The following is a 12,820-nucleotide window of genomic DNA, read 5'->3' on the forward strand; positions in this document are numbered from 1 at the left end:
TGCACATCGCGTAACTGCCTAGGACGAGGTCATTGCGGTAGGTGTCACTAGTCAACGTTAAGGGTCCACTCCCACTTGGCGAACACTGTTGGGATCCAGAATTTAATAAAGCTCTCATCGATTTTAATAGAATAAAAGTAAGATTTAAAATATAATATTTGAATAATAGAATTGAGTCTAAAGAGAGAACATATAGATGCCCGAGTAATATCTTCATTTATAGTAGCTCTAATTCTAGTGGTAGAACTTTTAAAAGAAATCATATATTAAAGAAATAAAATGGACTAATAAGGTAGTACTAAGCAAATAATAAAAACAAGTATTTTATCAATACCACTAGCGAGAGATAATTTAATCTTGTGCGTTCTCATATCTTGAAAATCCCTTGATATCTTATCATCTTCAATGGTTACTAGGTGAGTGTCCGTGCGTTGCAACGGAAACATATAATATCATGATAACTTATGAACAAATGTGTGGCCAAAAAAGGGGATTTCATTAATAACAATACCATAAGCCTGGTATAGAAGTTTTGACAGTTAAGAAATCTTTGTACCACCACAAACATGCTAAACAAACCACACATCAAAGAATCGATCAATTCATATGAAAAATGGTAGTAATGTAAAGCTGGTACGAGCACAAACATATTGCTTTTTCTAAACGTCACAAGTATTGATCAAGATAAGTCTAGGAATAATATGTGGTTTAATAGGTTACTACAACTAACCATAAAACTCAATATTAACCATGCATCCAAACACTTGCCCAAAGTTTCACGGTTGCGGCCTTTCGAAAGAATCTACAGCCTCCAGCGAGCGCACAGCAGCATCATACCCGTACGGGTACCTCTAAACTGTTGTCTGCACTCAAGACTCACAACAGCAAATTCAGGATTAGTTGGCCACTGAATTCATGGGCATTCTGGGGAGAGTATGCAAAATTCACGGAGGCAAAGATGACAGAAAAACAATCGACATATACTCGTGTCATCAATACTCAAAATAATCTGATCCCATCGTAGTCGTGAACACAGTTCCAAACCAGAGGTCTCCAGCGAAGTTTACAAAAGGAAGTCAAACATCCCATTTCCTAAGGGCATAGGGATTGTTTGGATGCACGTGTATATATTTCAATTCAATCCATATAGGGTTGGAGTAGTTTGGTGTGGATTCAAACCACTCAACCCTGTGCGTTGAGGTGAAGAGATGAGCATCCAAACAACCGTCTAAGAGAAGAAGAAAAAAAAACCACGCACAAATTCACCAATGAAGCAAAAAACCATACAGCCTCTCCAAGGCATCCACCGTATATGGATACAGTCGCAGGTGCAGTCAGCCAATCCTCTTGATGATGCGCACCCCGCTCTCTGTATCAACCACGTCGTTGATCTCCCCGACCTTCAGAGCAAATGCGGCCTTCTCAAAAGGCTTCTGCATCTTACCCCTCCCAAATGAACCTGCAACAAATAACCATAAACTTAATCGTCATCGGTCGTGGATTTTAAATGTTTAGAAAATGATATATGAATCTGAACAAGGTTGGATGCGCCCCAAGCTGCCTCCGTCGGGATGAGATAAGGCGAAGAGAGGAAAGGTTGTCTGCACAGCAGCAGTTGCAACGTTGACCCCACCCCCGCGACGACGCCCTCCGTTCACATGTTAGAGTGAATGTCGCAGACGTCCGTGTTGAGTCCGGGCTCGAGGGCACGCGACCACGGTGACCTGCTACTCTGTGTCATCCTGTCGCCCACCTGCTAAGTCTGGGCTTGTGGCCGCGTGCCCACGGCAGCGGCAAGGGAGGGGATCCCGGGCATCACAGACGGTGAGAGAAGCTCCAGGCGGCAGCGGTCGAGACCTCTAGGCGGCGACCTCTCCGAACTCCAGGCTTTCCTCCAACCCCTCCGAGCTTTGTGGGTGTAGCCTGCTAGGAGATGCAACGGTTCTGAACTTAGAGAAAAGAATAAGATCCAACAAAGTAAAATGGAAAAAAGAACCAGAGAAAAAAACGAAAAAGTAGAAAAAAGAGAGAAAAATATGCGTCGAAAGCATGTACAGATCCTCACAGCGGAACCAATCAAACACCCAACATCCTAATAATGCCATATGCTTTTAATACGTGATAAAGAGCCAATTTGACATAAGAAACTAGACAAGCATTCATAACAGCTAAACATTTGGTTTCAAACCCCACCTGAAATTATAGAACTACAGACCAAATCATCAATATCTCAAAATATAAAACCATAAAATGCAGTGAGACATTGCTTTCGGCTCTATAAATCAAGACATGATGTTCAACAGAACGACGACCAAGTAAATACAGTTGATGTCAAGCTTGGATTAAAGGGGGATCATATCCCAATATGCAACAAGGATTGACCCTAAATAGCTTTTGCATATTACCATAACTGAAGCAGCACTGAAGCTTCACACATGTGCCGAAAGAATGGTATAGCAGACACCATGGGAGTAATTATAACTGAATTTGTAAAGTACACTTTTTATATGCATGAATTACTCCCATGGTGTCTTTTTCCTGTTCAATTCTATAAGAACTGGCTAGTTTGAGAAACATTGAATTGTCATCCTGAATCTCTAATTCAGAGCGGTCTGCTGTCCTTATCCAACTGGGACATCATGTGTTGTTGTGAGCGCGCTAGCTGTTGCTTGAATCAACTGAGACAGACAGTAACACTCGCACTTCATCAGCCACTGTTCCAGATCTGGGACATAACACACCTGCAAATTTGCAGTGTCCAACTGCCGAAGAAAGTATACATAGAGCACCTCAAATGGTGATTTTTGCTCAACGTTGAGTGTGCAATGGTATTGTACCAAAATTCTGTGATGAAGGTTCAGTTACTCCACTGTTGTTGGCGTGAATGAACGATGCAGCCCGACAAGACTTCGACACATTGGTTAAGACGCTCAGTCTGTCCAGCCATTTATGGATGATAAAAAACGTTTACCCTACATGCATCTGGTTGTTTTACTTCTTTATCTTCAGGTAATGCTGGATTTGCTGGTGTTGTATCAGGTGGGGGCTTTTCAGCACCACACCAACTGCTTCTGCAGGTATTGGTTTTGCCGCCGCTGCAACTGGTGGGGGTTTTGCTGCTCTTGCTTCCAAAAGTGGTGGTTTTGCTTGGTGCAGCTTCATCTGGTGGTGGTTTTGGAGTTGCCTCCCAGGGAGGTGGCTTTGGCAGTGGTGAGATCTCTGAAGTCGTGTTCTGTTTTGGACAAATACTTATTTTTTGCAGGGTAGTTTTCGATAAATGCTAATGTGTGATAGTGCACATCGCTTATGGTTTGTATATGTGTTTAATCAATCATCCAACATTCGAACCTGTGGTGTGTCATCAGTTTAAAGTTTTGCTAGTTCCTAGCAGTCAAACACACCTAGATTGACTCTATTATTGGGTTAACTACGGTTATTTGGAGTTGGAACTGCTAGGTTGCATTACTCATTTCTTCTAGAAAGACGCTAGCATATAATGCATAGGCTCGATTAGGCTTATAAAGAACTTTTATGGTCTCCTTTGTCAGCAGTTATCACTGATCAGTTCCTAACAGATCCTCATTTCAGCTGTCATGAAGAAGTCTATATAAAGTATTTGATTTTATCTTTAGGAATACTATATATTGATTTTAAGTCTCACAAACATTTTCTTTCAAGCAGTAATCCATAAAACTGTTTGAATTAGTTTGTAGTCTTAAATGTTGAGTGTACTAATTACTGATCAAAGACTTGGATTATGCAGTCCATCAGGTAGAAGTAGAACTGTACAAGGTCGTCCTTACAATTAACCACCTGGCAATACATTAATATTAAAGTTCCAGTACAATCAAAACAGCTCTCTCTATCAAAAGCTGATTATTATGTAATGTTTGTTGTTTGTGACAATTTAGAAATAGCGCTCGTGTTCTGGGACCACATATTTCTTTACTTGTCGTACAAGGTATTCATCGCAGACTCGTAGTACCTTGCTATCCATTAGAAACCACACTAAAAGTACCAACCATTTCTAGGGTTCAGAGATTTTCTTGGTCGGGACCAATGTTTCGGTCTCTTTTTAATATAATACCAGGAGGACGGTCTTTTCCTCGCCATCCGAGCTTTTTAAAATATGCATACGGACAAATTTATATAGCATATGAAGACATTGGAAAAAAGGAATCAAACAAAAAATATCAAATTACGAAACTGTGGTAGAAAAACCTTCAAGATTCGCAGAACTTGTGGAACATTTTGCTTGATAAGCCTCTGCTTGACGTCCTTGCAGTACATCAACCCAACAGTCTCAACATAAACCTTCACATCCTCACAATCTGGCACTTCAATGCATGACACCGGAGACTGCCTCGAGATTCTATCGGCAAAAAGGTACTATTTTCAGCAAGAATGCTCTTGTGAACAATCATCTTCACAGCTACCCCTTCCATGCCATGCAGCACAACCTTCAGACCACTCGTGCCGAGCTGCCCAAACCCGACTGATATCTTAGGCTGCTTTGGCCGTTTCTCGGGTGCCGGTGCAGGTACTGCCTTTGATGGATCAGGGGCAGCAACAACATTTGCTGGAGGGCACACTTGCTCATCTGAATTGGTTCTGGACCTAGTAGGAGTGGATTGTGCTCTCTTCTCTAAAGAAATGGTTGGCACCCTCTGAACCGAGGATGCCTTCGATGGTGCAGGGGATGCTCCCCCTCTAGGCCTGCCCTGCTGGTTTGGGCTCTTCGTTGTCTTATGAAGCGCGGCCTGTGATGGGCAGCACCAGAATCCTTCCGGGGTGACGGCAATGGGCACATTTCTGACCCTAGGTGGCTGGCCATCCAGCCTACCGATCTTGAACTCTGCCATGACTATCTTATGAAAAAGCATGTATGTTCCTTCAGAGATGGCTAACTGGAAGGGGGTGTTTGGCCTTCAGAGGATTGCTCAGTTGTGTGCTGTGAACAGTTCTAATCTGCACACCTGAAGGACAAGGGTCGAAATGTTTAGTTCGGACTTCAAGCAAGCGACTAAATTAGGAATTTAGGATACACTGTATATAGCGAAGAATGCCAATTAAGAAACAAGAAAGCATTGCAGCGTTCAGGTTCTCCAGATTTCCTAGCGCTCAATAATTGGTAAGCCTGCATGCAACCTTTGTACAGACAAAAATAGTTCTAATCTCTATTCAAACCATAGCAAGTAAGCAAATTCGAATCAGGAGCACGGGAAACAGTATAGAAGTGTAAAACAAAGTGTGAATGTTTTAATAGCAACTATCGGCTAAACATGGTATTTGTTTTCCTTTTTGCCAAATGATATTGACAGTGGCAGGCAAATTGATTGTTGCTAGAAACGTACGCTTGTAGAAACTAAAACACAAATATTGCAGTCAAGAAAATTCACATGATAGTATACGTATTGGTAAATTTTTACTTATTACCCCTACTTCAAAGAGATCAGTTTCTTTTACAGAATAAGGTGAATTTACAGAAATGAATACAGTGCCGGGGATCTGCCGCCATAGATTTCTGCATACATGTTTAGAAAGAATAAGGTGAATTTACAGAAATGAACAACTAAGTCAAAGAGATGTTTACCCGCTGTCATTGAGTTCATGTCGAAACAACATGTACATAAAAAATAACAGGCATCGTTAGTCATTACAATTGACAGTAGCAATTAGAGTAGTAGAACAGTACCTGGCCGTGTATGTTTAGTCAGAGGAGCAGCATTTGAATACAGTACATCTGTGCACAGCCGAGCAGCAAAAAATAATAATAAACCAAAGCACTACACATTGACAGAGATCAGTGCCAAGTACACATTACCAGATATCGATGAGAGCTGGGGAGGATTTAGATTGGGGAGGCAGACTCGCTTGACAGCTTTAAGGAGCGCCATCCTCTCTGTCCATGGTAGGTTGGCGTGGACGTAGGAAGGTGATTGAATTTTGGCGTCGACGTAGGAAGCAAATCCTTGGCATGGGGGCAATGATCGCGCGGAGGGCATGATTAGCCTTCCATCTATGTGCCCCGATTTTCTTGGGATTAGCGGATGTGCGGGCGGATTGTGAGGATTGTGGTGGGGTCTTGCCCCCAATCTCTCGGCGGATGCGTGCGGTTGGTCCTCTGGCCGTCGATTTGCTTGGGACATGTGGGGATTGCGGGGACATGCGAGGATTACGGGGAGGGTATAGCGTGGAGGGCATGGTGGGCAGATGCCTGGATGTCGGCCGGCGTGTGCAGTGGAGGCGGTGGAGAAGGGCGCGGCCGATTTGCGAACTGCGGGCGCGGCAGGGACTGCGGGCTTGCTGGCGCGGGGACTGCGGGCGCGGCGGAATTGCGGGAGTTGCTGGCGCGGCGGCTGTGCTCGGCGGCGGGGACTGCGGGGCGGCTGCCTGCGGGGCGGCGGCGGGGACTGCGGGCGCGGGGAGGGAGGCGGGCGCGTGATGGCAGAACGCAGTGTGGACGCCTACACTGCTAACATATAGAGTAGTAGAGATAAATATGTCTCTCTTGATATACCACATCATGAAATGGTTTAGCCATTCATCAACTATTTTATTTCATAACTCGGTTTTTATCATATTTATAGCTAAAAATCTATTTATAGCCTTAAGTTTTTCATTCCTTTTGACAAGGCTATCATCGATAGTTCAGGTTGGAGCATTAGACTCTAATTGCTCAATTTTAGTTGTTAGCTCGCAATTCAAATTTGCAAATGTTTCTAACTTTTCTAGCAAACATTTATATTTTGAGAGCTAATCAACTTATTTTTCAATGTTTTAAGTTGAGCCTTTTGTTTAGTGCAAACATCCTCAAAAAACTTAACGGCTAACACAAGTTCATCTAAGGAGGGCTTTCTCTCACCTTCATCGTCATCACTACTATTATCATCACTAGATGATGGATACTTGTTTTACCTCTCGCCATAAGACACTTGTGTGATGATCGTGATGAGTGTGATGAAAATCGGTGGCTGCGTGTCCTTGGAGTTCATCTTCGCTTGAATAATCATTCCAAGTTTTGACACTTGTGAATGCCTTACCCTTACTCCTACTCTTTGTGGGTTCGACCATATTTGGACAGTTGTCCCTGAAGTGGCTCTTCTCCACGTATGCGTAGCATCCTCTCTTTCTTTGCTTTTTCTGTCAATGTTAAATAGAAGATCCTCGACCTGCAGGGGCACACCCATTAGATTAAACTTGCGAATCATCCTCATTATCTTTCTGACGTGTCAGACTATTTCTTCGTCCTCGGAGGATGATGTTGAGGGTTGATTATCTTCATCATCATCACTTTCTTCTTCATCTTCTTCACTTGAGGAGCTTGGAGTGGGAGCCTTATTATTGCCTTTTTTCATCGCATGCAAAAGCATATGACCTTGAAGAAGTTGACTCCTCTTAACTCATCTTTCGCGATATTTCAAATGCCGCAATTTTTCCAATCACAATTGTCGGGTCATTGTACTCAAGTCCTCCATGTTGTGGAGAATGGTGATGATGCTCTAATATTTTTGTTGTGGTGGCAGGGAGACAATCTTCCTCACAATGTCCGCATCACCTAGCTTATTAATTCCAATAGAATTGAGCTCATTGATGATTAGATTCAAACGAGAATATATTTCTCTAACAAACTCATTATCTTTCATGGCAAAAGAATGGTAATCATTTAAGACTAGGCGATGTTTTTGCTCACAGACATTGGATGTGCCGTCATGGAGCTCATGCAATTTTAGCCAAATTTCATTAGCAACTTTCAATGTAAATACTTGATTGAAAAATTTCATGCTAAGAGATTCATATAAGCAATTTTTGGCTCTAACATTCAAATGAATTTCTTTTTCCTCAATCGTGGTGAACTTCTCGGGATTCTTAGGTGGTTTCATCCCATCACGAGTGACTATCCAGCCACCTAGATCAACTGCTTCTAGGTAGAAAGCCATTCTAGCACTATAATATGTGAAGTTAGTATCGTTGAAGTGTGGTGGACTATGGGTATCCATCCCCTTTCTTTAAAAAGCGTCGGCTCGGTTATCGATGAAGCTAAAACATTTCAAATGAGCCAAACTGGGCTCTGATACCACTCGTAGAAAATGGTGACGCCTAAGAGGAAGGTGAATTAGGAATACTAAAAACTATTCTCTAAACTAGACCACTAATAAATCCCTATAATAAAACCTTTGCAAATAAGCAATCTAGAATGATTAAACTAGGTTTTGTCTAAGCGTTGCTATCTCTACCATAAAGTCTAAGTTTCAATCCTAAATAATATAGCTACAAAGGAGAGATTAAAATTTAAGTACTTAATGTAAATGCAGAAGGTAAAGAGCAGGGTAGAGATGCAAACTCTTGTGGATGACGCTGATATTTTTACCGAGATATCCGGAACCACGCAAGATTCCGACTAATCCTCATTGGTGCCCCTACGCAAAGGGTAGCCCATGCGAGGGCCAAGCACCTCGATCAAAGTAACTTCATAGAGAGTCGCGAGCCTTCTCCACGCGCAAGTGGTGCTCCGCTTTCGGCTCATCTCGGATGCTCCCCGCCATGTCCACTATCGAGCTTCCGGCCAAAACGTCGTGGGCCTCGTTCCCTCTGGTAAACGGTGACGACCGTGACACAAACTAAATTGCCATGGTCTCATAAGACTCTCGCCCCACTTGGTATAATTACAACGGCTCGCGCAAGAGCCGAGGGGTCGTATGGTTTTCTAAACTCAACTAACTATGATTCACCTAGAGCATGCGCATAAATGGTCTAACTAACCTAAGCACTTCGTAAAGCACCTACCCTAATCACCTATTGATTATATTAAGCACTTGAGTGTTTGAGCACATGAAAATGTCTACAACATGTATTGGTATGTTGCTTGATCTCCCACACCTTTAAATGGATTGTTGGGTGAAGTATATAGGCCTCAACACAAATATAGTCGTGGGAGAAAAGTTGCTGCTTTCTGCGGTACATCGGACTGAAAGGATCACGATGCCAAGAGGGGGTGAATTGGACTTTTCTAAAATTCCACAAATATTAAACCCTAAGCAAGAGCCCAACTTCACCCAACTACTAGCAATAAATAAATACTACTAGAAAAACAACAACCCTAAGTCATTACTACAAATACTTGCTAAGCAATTGCACAAAGTAAAATGATCAAAGTAAATGTGGAATGTAAAGCAAGGGTAAGAAGACTCCTCCAATTTTTTGCCGATGTATCGAAGAGTCGGCGCTCTTCTCTAGTCCTCATTGGAGCACCCGCGCAAGGGTATCGCTCTTCCTTGGTCCTTGCAAGAACCAAGTGCTTTCTATGAGATAATCCTTTGCCACTCTGACGCGGACGGGCGGTGGATCCCTCATGACCGCGTACAAACTTGAGCCGTGTCACCAACAAATCCTCCGGGGTGATCACCGTGCTCCAATCACCAACAAGTTGTCTAGGTGATGCCGATCACTAAGAGTAACAAGACATAGACTTTCACTTGACCAAGAGAAGCCTAATGCATGTGGTGTGTGCTATATGTGGCTCTCACGTGCAGTAATGAGGTCATAACACAAGATTATGATTTTCTAATCAGCTCACTATGCTTTATGGGGCTTGCAATGTTTTAGCAATGAATGCAATTGAATATAATCAGTAAGACACTAAATGTGATTGTTGGAGGGAATATAAATAGCCCCAACTACCAAACTAGCCGTTGCTGGAGCTTTTCTGTGTATGGGCGCACCAGACAGTCCGGTTTGCCACCGGTGCGCTCCAACAGCTAGCTGTTGGTCTGACAGCGCATCAGACAGTGTATAGTGACTGTCCGGTGCGGTGCGAGCGCTAAAATTCATCTCCACGAACTCGTCGCTCTCGGGTTTCTCGGGGGCAGAGGCGCTGCCTCCGGAGCTGGTTGACCCCACTGTCAGAAGGTGCACCGGACAGTCCGGTGCCCCTGAGATAACAAACTCATTTTATTTTCATTTGGTTTTTCTAAATCGATTTCGTTCTAACTTGTGAGTGTGTTATAGAGTGACACCTAGCACTAGATGTGAGTGTGAATATACACCAACACTACACTAAAATTCTCTTGGTCAAATTACTCATCCACAACCCCTATTTATAGTATGGCTAAAATAAAAATAGAATACCTAATTCTATACAAGTGTCCACAACTACTTCGACACTCGGAATATGAAGACATTCATCTTTTGATTCGTCTTTTCAGTCGTCGTTTGACATTGCTATTTTTTGCTGAATTATTTTTGTAATGTGTCGAAGGATTCATGCAAGTTTAAAACTTAAAAGCATGTAAAACTCTCTCGTCTTGATAACTTTTTAATAGCATTCTAGTTCTTATTTGATGAAATGCTTCACTTAACATCTGACTAACTGTAGTCTTTCTAGGAAGCAGAAATACCAACAGATACCATCAAAGTGATGGACGTACTGTAATTTCCAAACATGTAGTACTGCAGCATGGTCATTCCAGCCCACTCTGTTTTTTTTATTAATCGACAGCCTGGCTCCGACAGATAGATCATCAGGAAGGATGAAAGCAGGTAAAGAAAGCCAATGGATGGACCAACCTACCTCTAGCTGAAAGGATGAATGAACAAGGCACGAAGGAATTCCTAACAAGCGTTTGTAAAGAACTCCGCAACAGGAAATTCACCATTGGCATTGGCATCCCTGGTAGTAGCCGGACTGAGGCAGCCGGATCCACGCCACCATTCAAAGTAGTTCTACGGTAATATGTGAGGGGAGTGAGAGGAGGAGGCATTTTCGCTGGACATGGGTGCACGAAGCATCTCAAGTAAGGCGGCCGCGCGCACGCGGCTTCCTCCTGTGAGTTGGTTCTGAGCTTGGTTCCCCTCTTCTTCGTTGACTTCGCACCCGTGGTTCTCGCTTCTCTCCCCCTCTCCTCGCTTGGCCTTCTTCGTGCTGGGGGATGGATTTGTCTCGTCTGGACTTTCGGCCGGGGGTGCTTTTTGAAGCTGATGTTTGGCGTCGGTTTTCCTCTCCTGTTTGCCCCGGAAGCCCGCGCTCGCCATCGGCATTCTGGCTTGTTGTCTCGTTTGGAAGATGCATCTTCAGGCTTGATCCTGCCTCGGTTGGTCACATCCTTCAAGCTGCTTTTGGTGGTTCTGCCAGGGGATTCATGGTCCTCCCGCTTGCCGATCGGGTTTTCCGTTTCTCGGTTTCCTCCAGGGATGTTGGGTTCCACATCTACAACTCCAGATGTATCGCTCGTTCTGAATTCAAAGCTTTCTTCAACTTGTGGAACTCGGGTGGACCAAATTGGAACTATGAGCTCAAGCTATTTCTTCAGGAGGAGAATGCCAACTGGTGGTTTGTCTCGGGCAGGAAAAAAATCTCATTCGCTGATGTGGTGAGGCGCCCGCCTTTGACTGGTGCAAATGCTGTTCCAGTTCGTCGTCTTCGTCGTCCTTCCTGTTCAGCTGGAAAATTAATTGCTCCGAGGACTTCTGTTTTCAATAGATTGGGTTTCCCCTTCAGAGCTCGGGGTCCGAGGTCTCCTGCCAACTCTTCGACCTCGGGGGCCTCGTTGCGTGATCTTCATCGTGAGTCTGCCCCTGTGGCGTGTTCTCCCAGGCCTAACGGGTGCAGGAACGGGCGCGGATGTCGGGGCTGTGACGTTTGCTCCCTTTCAAATTCAAAGTCAATCCCAAATTCTTCTGTTGGGCGACATTGGCCTCGTAGGTTGCAGTGGCGGCCCATTCTGCGTAAAGGGCCCCTCAGGCCTGTGCTTGGGCCTGGAAGGATGGATTTGTCGGGCTCGACTACTTCAACCTTGGTCTGCCTTTTTTGTAAAGTCAGGGGGCATTTGGAATTGTTCTGCAATCGTAAAAAATCAGAATTTGGTTTCCCTCTCTCCTCGTTCCCTTCCTTCGAAAGTATCTGCCCTTTGGAAGGGTCACCCCGTCCCTTGGACTTCGGGTCCTGGTTCCGCTCATCCTACTGGTCTCTGACGGGTGGGACTCCACCTTCTTTTGCCTCCTTCGGTGAATTCGCCAAAGCGGTTTCATTATTAAAAAAACCCAAACAGGCGCCAGAGACGTCCTTGGAGCTCGCGTTGGGTGTCACTTCAACAAAACCCCAACCTGCTTCTCCACCCTTTGCTCTCCGGCGATCGTCTGGGAATCTGTCAATGGCGTACCGGCGTGTGGACCCGGGGCCGTTCCTCCCTCCAGGATTCAGCGCCGCGGTGGTCCAACATCGTGGGATTATGGTCAGGTCAGTTTCGCAGCGTTTGCCGCCATTTCATGAGGACTGGGCGATTATAAATATCCATCCTTTACCGGAGCACGAGGTCTTGTTCCCTGCGGTTAGGGATGTGGTCAGGGAATATCTTGTGAAGCATCAGAGGGTTGGTGTCCGTGCCATTCAGCGCTCACATTTGGGACAAGTGTTGGTGCAATTCCGTAGTGTGCTGGAGCGGGATAACTTGGTTCTTCTTGGTCCCCAGCAGTATTTGGACGCTACATTCACCGCGGTCCGTCACAATGATGCCTGGAACCACCGTGCCCTTCTCTTCAACCATGAATGTTGGCTTATGCTTCTGGGCTTTCCCTTGGATTATCGTTCCTCGGAGTATCTACAGGCCGCCATTGGGGCATTTGGGAGGCTGATTCTGTGGGAGGAGGACCGAAGCAATATCTCTAGAACCCTGCTCCGTGTTCGGGTCACTTCGCTTGAGGAGGTTCCTCAATTTATTGTTTTTTCGAAGGCTGAGGGTTTTGCTGGGGATTCCTGGACGGTTCAATGCGAAATTATTCAGCAGCTTATGCTTGGCGGTCAGGCTCAGGATGAGGACCCCAT

The sequence above is a fragment of the Zea mays genome, chromosome 3 (genome assembly GCF_902167145.1).
Source record: "Zea mays cultivar B73 chromosome 3, Zm-B73-REFERENCE-NAM-5.0, whole genome shotgun sequence".
Taxonomy (NCBI): Eukaryota; Viridiplantae; Streptophyta; class Magnoliopsida; order Poales; family Poaceae; genus Zea; species Zea mays.